This window comes from Oratosquilla oratoria, chromosome 4, assembly GCF_046742065.1.
Source record: "Oratosquilla oratoria isolate Oo_2021 chromosome 4, ASM4674206v1, whole genome shotgun sequence".
In the NCBI taxonomy this organism is placed as follows: Eukaryota; Metazoa; Arthropoda; class Malacostraca; order Stomatopoda; family Squillidae; genus Oratosquilla; species Oratosquilla oratoria.
In genome coordinates, this window is record NC_134780.1 from 18,095,372 (window position 1) to 18,102,758 (window position 7,387).

At 46.4% G+C, this 7,387-nt stretch overlaps 1 protein-coding gene across 2 annotated transcripts in view; it reads left to right on the forward strand.

Annotated features, from left to right (window-relative positions):
* pyd3 (beta-ureidopropionase pyd3) overlaps positions 1-7,387 on the forward strand; it is a 79,414-nt gene that overhangs the window by 52,244 nt on the left and 19,783 nt on the right. The gene's annotated exons all lie outside the window — the stretch shown is intronic.

A 7,387-nucleotide genomic window follows, 5' to 3' on the forward strand; every position in this document is an offset into this window, starting at 1 on the left:
CGCCGCCACTGGGCATAAGGGGGTCTGGAAGTTCTCGAACAAGCACCCTAAGGTTTGGGTCTTTTAATGTGCATGGATGTGGTACAGATGAGAGTAAAAGGGAAGAGATAGGTAGTATGTTTGTGAGAAGAAAGATGGATGTGTTGGCTTTGAGTGAAACTAAGCTGAAAGGGAAGGGCGATTGTAAGTTTGGAAGTGTAAGTGGGAGGTTATCAGGAGTGAAGAGAGGGCGAGGGAGGGAAGGGGTGGCTATACTAGTAAGTGAAGAAATAGGTAAACGTGTAGTGGAGTGGAAGGAGGTTTCCTCAAGGATAATGTGGATGAAGGTGAAACTGGGAAGGGAGATGTGGGTTTTTGTAAGTGCATATGGGCCTGGCAGTGAGAAGAGTGTAGAAGAAAGGGAGGCTTTTTGGATAGATTTAAATGAGTGCATAGAGGGTTTAGGGAGAAGTGTAAATGTAATAGTACTGGGAGACCTTAATGCTAGGGTAGGAAAGGATCCAATTGATGGAGTGGTTGGGAAATGTGTCTAGAAAGACAGTTGATGATAGCAAATACAGTGTTTCGGAAGAGAGTCAAGCATAAGTACACATGGGAGAGGGTGGTGGAGGGAAGGGTGGTAGATAGAGCTTTAATGGACTATGTAGTGGTAAATAGGATTATGATAGGAAGAGTTAAGGATGTACATGTGCTAAGGGGAGAGGGTGGGGGAATATCAGATCATTTTCTGGTGGAAGGTAAGTTGAGAGTGGAGGACAGATGGAGAAAGAGGAAAGGGACAAAAGGTAGGGAGGTGCTAAGAGTGAACTCTTTAAATGAAGAGGAAAAGGAGAAGGAGTACAAGAAGAAGCTGAAGGAGGAGTGGGAGGGAGTAAAGGATAGAGTAGAGCTAGGTGTGGAGGAGGAATGGGGATGGTTCAAGGAGGGAGACACAAAGTGTGCAAAAATGGTGTGTGGAACAAGAAGGACAGGAGGAAATAGAAGGGTAGTGAATGGTGGGATGAGGAAATAAAGAAGGTTGTAGAAGAGAAGAAGCGAGCTTACACAGATTGGTTACAAAATAGGACGAGGGAGTCATATGAGACGTACAAAGAAAACAAAAGAGAAGTAAAGCAAAAGGTAAAGGAGGCAAAGAGGAGCAGTGGGAAATGCTAAGAAAATGAGTGTGATGAGTGAAGAAAATGGAGGAGAAATAAGGAAGGATGAAGTGAAGGCAGCAGTTAAGATGGTCTGGTCTGGATGGATGCCATGCAGAATGTCTTAAAAAAAGGAGGTACAGTGATGGTGGACTGGTTGGTGAGGTTATTTAATGTTTGCTGGAGAGAAGGTAGAGTGCCAGAGGACTGGAGGAGTGCTTGTATAGTTCCACTTTACAAGGGAAAGGGGGACAAGTGTGAATGTAGTAGTTTCAGAGGGATTAGCTTGTTAAGTGTAGTTGGGAAGGCTTATGGGAGGATCTTGATTGAGAGGATTAGGAGAGGAACAGAGGGAGTAATTGGTGAGGAACAGTGTGGATTTAGGACAGGTAGAGGTTGTGTAGATCAGATCTTTGTGGTAAGACAGATATGTGAGAAAGCTATAGGAAAGGGGAAGGATGTTTTTTTGGCCTTTATGGATCTGAAAAAGGCTTACGACAGGGTAGACAGAAAGGCACTGTGGGAGGTTATGCGGATATACGGAATAGGAGGAAAGCTTCTGGGAGCTGTCAAGAGTTTTCATGAGAGTAGTAGAGCTTGTGTCAGGATTAGAAATACAGAGAGTGAGTGGTTTGAGGTAAAGGTGGGACTTCGTCAAGGATGCGTTATGTCACCCTGGCTGTTCAACTTGTACATAGATGGGGTAGTGCAAGAGGTAAATGCAAGGGTAGAGGGTCAGGGATTGGAGATGGTTAAAGAAAATGAAGAAAAGTGGGAGGTGAGCCAGCTGTTGTTTGCTGACGACACTGTGCTTGTGGCATGATCGGAGGAGGGATTGAGGAAGCTGGTGACAGACTTTGGGAGAGTGTGTGATAGAAGAAAGCTGAAGATAAATGTGGGTAAAAGTAAGGTGATGAGATGTACAAGAGGTGAAAGTGGCAGTAATCTGGAAGTGAGCATTAAGGGAGAGCAACTGGAGGAAGTGGATAGCTTTAGATACTTGGGTGCAAATGTGGCAGGAAAAGGTGGAGTAAAGGTGGAGGTAGAATGTAGATTGAGAGAAGCGAGCAAATGCCTTGGTGGATTAAAAAGTGTAATGAGGAATAGACATTTGGGAATGGATGCTAAGATGAGACTGTATGAAGGAGTGATTGTGCCAACAGCACTGTATGGAGCAGAAACATGGAACAGAAACATGGAACATGAGAGAGGAAGAGAGAAGGAGCTTGAATGAGTTTGAGATGAAGTGTCTGAGAAGTATGATGCGGGTTACTAGGCTAGATAGAGTGAGAAATGAGGAGGTGAGGAGGAGAACAGGGGTGGAAAGGGAGTTGGGAGATAGGGTTGATGAAAGAGTATTAGGATGGTTTGGACACATGGAAAGAATAAGTGAAGAAAGACTAGTAAAGGAGGTATGGAAGGCAGATGTCATATATTCTGTACCTTTTTTCTTCATTTTATAATTCCTTCTTTGTATCTGCACTGAAGATGAAATTATACGAAAGCGCTCTGCTTCGTTAGTTTACTTTTCCTAGTGGTTGCTTATGCATATATGTGTATTTATATATGTATATATATATGTGTGTATGTATATATGTATATATATGTGTGTATATATATATGTGTGTATGTATATATGTATATATATGTGTGTATATATATGTGTGTATATATATATATGTATATATATGTATATATATATATATATATGTATATATATATGTATATATATATACATATATATACATATATATACATATGTATATATATATATACATATCTATACATATGTATATATATGTATATATGTATATATATATACATATGTATACATGTATATATATATATGTATATATATAAAATATATATATGTATATATGTATAAATATACATATGTATACATATGTATATATATATGTATATATATATATGTGTAGGTCAGGTCAGGGTATGTCCCTGCTACTGGTAAAATGTAACCCGGTACAACCTGCCGCATGGGTAGATGGGACCCAGCCCAGTAAGGCAACTCATCTAGGAGAAGGAAAACTCTGACCCCAAACCTCCACTGACTTGTGGATTGCCCACCAAGGGAAGTGCTTCAGGAGTAAACCCTGAGGAAAAATCCGGAGATGGAGTCCCTAAGGCGGTTTGATGCTGACCTCAGTAATGTTCCGGCAACTCCTGCGACACTGTTGGTGCCCAAAATGTACCAGTTCTTGCTGTTCCTTTGGAACCATCTTCTGTGTGGAGAGGGGGGATCTGTTGCATGGGCAACTGCTTATCTTCCATAATCTTCTGCCCAGGCTTGCGCCCTGGAGAGGTCACTCCAGCTTCGCCTCACAGCGTTGAACCAACACGGGAAGCAGCAGTTACTGGTTATAAGTCACAATGTTCGATTGGCGTAGAATGTGGCGCCATGGGCTGCTTCTGACGGTGGGAAAGATCCTCGGATCTTACTGGACAGCTACCGCCCGCCTATAGCTGGGCAGCCCCCAGTCAATAAGGTGTTGTCCCGCCACAGCCTGCCTTCCTCATTGGGTGCTTGGGGATTAGGATCAAACCGACAAGCAGGCTGCAAAACCCGCACTAGGCAAGAACTCAAGAAACTCGAAGAACAGGTGCCCAGTCCTAAAACTGGGGAGCTGGAACGTCCGAACGATGACACCCGGACTGTCCGAAGACCTTCAAGGCATCAGTGATGCGAGAAAAACAGCTGTCATCAGCAGCGAGCTGCTGAGACTACAGGTAGACATAGCAGCTTTACAAGAGACTCGCCTTGCCGACAGCGGAACCCTCAAGGAGAAGGAATTCACTTTCTTCTGGCATGGGAAGAGTGCAGAGGATCGAAGTGAGCATGGAGTTGGATTCGCTGTCAGGAACACTTTGCTGAGTATGGTCGAACCAGGAGACAAGGGATCTGAACGCCTGATGACACTCCGCCTCCACACCTCCGAAGGTCCTGTCACTCTCGTCAGCGCCTACGCTCCCACTCTGACATCCACAGCAGAAGCAAAGGACGAGTTTTACATCAACATCAGCAACATCGTGAAGAACATACCCCCCAAGGAACATGTCATCATCCTGGGAGACTTCAACGCTAGAGTGGGTGCCGACCATGACTCCTGGCCTTCCTGTCTTGGACATTTTGGAATTGGCAAGATCAACGACAACGGGCAGCGCCTGCTGGAGTTTTGCTCCTACAACAGTCTCTGCGTGACCAACTCCTTCTTCCAGACCAAGCCTCAACACAGGGTGTCATGGTGTCACCCTCGTTCAAAGCACTGGCATCAGCTGGACTTGATCCTGATCCGTCGTGGCAATATCAAGCTCGTGCAGATTACCCGCACTTACCACAGCGCAGACTGCGACACCGACCACTCTCTCGTCTGCTGCAAGATCAGGTTTCAACCTGAGAAGCTTCACAAGTCTAAGCAGAAAGGCAAACCTCGCATGAAAACCATGGGTATGCATCTCCCTGAGAAAGTCGAAGAGTTTGCCAAGTCCCTTCAAAAAGCTCTGTCCGTCGAACACCAGCACTGCTCTGCAGCTGAGAAGTGGAACCACCTCCGCGATACCATTCAGAAAACAGCCCTTGCAACCTTTGGGAAGAAAACCTCCAAGAACAACGACTGGTTTGACGCTAAGTTCAGTGAGATGTCCCCTGTTATTGATGCAAAGCGTGCTGCCCTTGCTGAATACAAGCGCTCTCCCAACGAGAAAACCTTGCAAGGACTCAGAGAAGTAAGAAGCAAAGTGCAACAAACTGCAAGACGTTGTGCAAATGAATACTGGCAACAGCTCAGCGATTCCATCCAGTTTGCAGCTGTTTCGGGTAACATCAGAGGAATGTATGAAGGCATCAAGACAGCTCTAGGCCCACCACAGAGCAAAACAGCCCCCCTCAAGACTACCAGTGGGGAAGTGATCACCGACAAGGGCAAGCAGATGGACAGATGGGTGGAGCACTACTCTGAGCTCTACTCCAGAGAGAACACCGTTGCCCCCTCAGCCCTGGATGCCATTTAGCCCCTGGCTATCATGGAAGAACTAGATGCTGAACCAACCATTGCGGAACTCTGCAAAGCAATCGACAGCCTAGCAAGCGGCAAAGCACCTAGCAATGATGGTATTCCCCCTGATCTCATCAAGTGCTGTAAAAACACTCTACTGCAGCCCCTCCATGACGTCCTATGCTAGTGTTGGAAAGAGGGAGCCGTGCCACAAGACATGAGAGATGCCAAGATTGTCACCCTCTACAAGAATAAGGGTGAAAGGAGTGATTGTAACAACTACAGAGGCATCTCGCTCTTGAGTATTGTTGGGAAACTCTACGCCCGCGTCGTGCTTGTGCGTCTCCAGAAACTTGCTGGGCGCGTCTACCCCGAGTCTCAGTGTGGCTTCCGAGCAGAATGGTCCACAGTGGACATGATATTCTCCCTTCGTCAACTTCAGGAGAAATGCAGGGAACAACGCAAGCCCCTCTACATAGCCTTTATAGATCTGACTAAGGCCTTTGACCTGGTCAGTAGGGAAGGGCTGTTCGACATCCTTCCAAAGATCAGTTGCCCTCCAAAACTCCACAGTCTCATCAGATCCTTTCACGATGACATGAAGGCAACAATCCAGTATGAAGGCAATATGTCCAACCCCTTTGACATCAAGAGTGGAGTCAAGCAAGGATGTGTACTGGCTCCAACCCTCTTCGGCATCTTCTTTGCTGTGCTCTTAAAGCATGCTTTTGGAACATCAACAGAAGGAGTGTACTTTCGCACAAGATCTGACGGTCGACTTTTCAACCTGGCTCGACTGAAAGCAAAAAGCAAAGTGACTGAGATAACCATCAGAGACATGCTTTTTGCTGATGATGCCGCTGTCACCTCCCACAATGAGCAAGAACTCCAGCGCCTCATGGACAGGTTTTCCCAGGCCAGCAAAGACTTCAGAATGACCATCAGCCTAAAAAAGACCAATGTGCTGAGTCAGGATGTGGACACTCCACCAGCTATCTATATCGACGACTACCAATCGAAGTCGTACACCAGTTCACATACCTGGGATCCACCATCAGCGACAACCTGTCCCTTGACGCCGAGATCAACAAGCGCATCGGCAAGGCTGCTACGACCCTAGGACGCCTCACCACCCGCGTCTGGGAGAACCAGAAGCTGACAACGTCAACTAAGATGGCAGTGTACAACGCGTGCATTGTCAGCACTCTCCTCTACGGCAGCGAAACATGGATGACCTACTCGAAGCAGGAACGCAAACTGAGTAACTTCCATCTGCGCTGCCTTCGCCGCATCCTTGGCATCCGCTGGAGTGACAAGATTACCAATGCCCAGGTACTCGAGCGAGCAGGTCTTCCCACCATATTCACATTGCTAAGACAGCGCAGACTTCGATGGCTCGGCCATGTGCGAAGGATGGAAGATGGACGCATCCCCAAAGACATCCTTTACGGTGAACTTGTCTCCGGCAAGAGAAACGTTGGTCGACCCCAACTGCGCTACAAAGATGTCTGCACGCGTGACATGAAAGCCCTGGACATCAACACTGAGAACTGGGAAGAGTTAGCAGCCGACCGCAGCAAAAGGCGCAGTGTTCTTCACAAGCAGGTGAAGTCTGGAGAGGAAAAAATTCTGACCACAGCCAGTGAGAAGAGAGCCAAACGGAAGACACACACCCCAGCAGCCACTCCAACAAGCCACACATGCAGCAAATGCGGCCGAGACTGCCACTCCCGCATCGGGCTCACCAGCCACAGCCGTCACTGTCGCTAGCAAAATCATGACTTTCTCCGGCGCAATATCCATAGTCGATATCGACTGACGGAGGCCTACATACGTATATATATGTATATATATATATACATATATATATACATATGTATATATATATGTATATACTGTATATATATACAGTCAAACCTCGGTTATCGAACGCTTCTGTTCTCGACCAAATCGGTTTTCGACCAAAAAGTTCGAGAATTTTACGTCTCAGAACTCGACCAAATTTCGGCTCTCGAACAAACCGAAAGAAGCCGAGCGTACCCGAACGCGGCTCACTCGCGAGCCGAGAGAACTCGAACGCCAAGGACGCTTCCTCCGTAGCGCATTTGCGATCAAAGTTCATTCTGAGCAGACGTGTTCGTTCTTATTTACGTAAATCTGACTTTTTTTCATCTTTGCATCGTGTATTAGCCCCTAATCATGGGTCCAAAGAAAGCAAGTTCAAGTGGTGAAGAAAAGAGG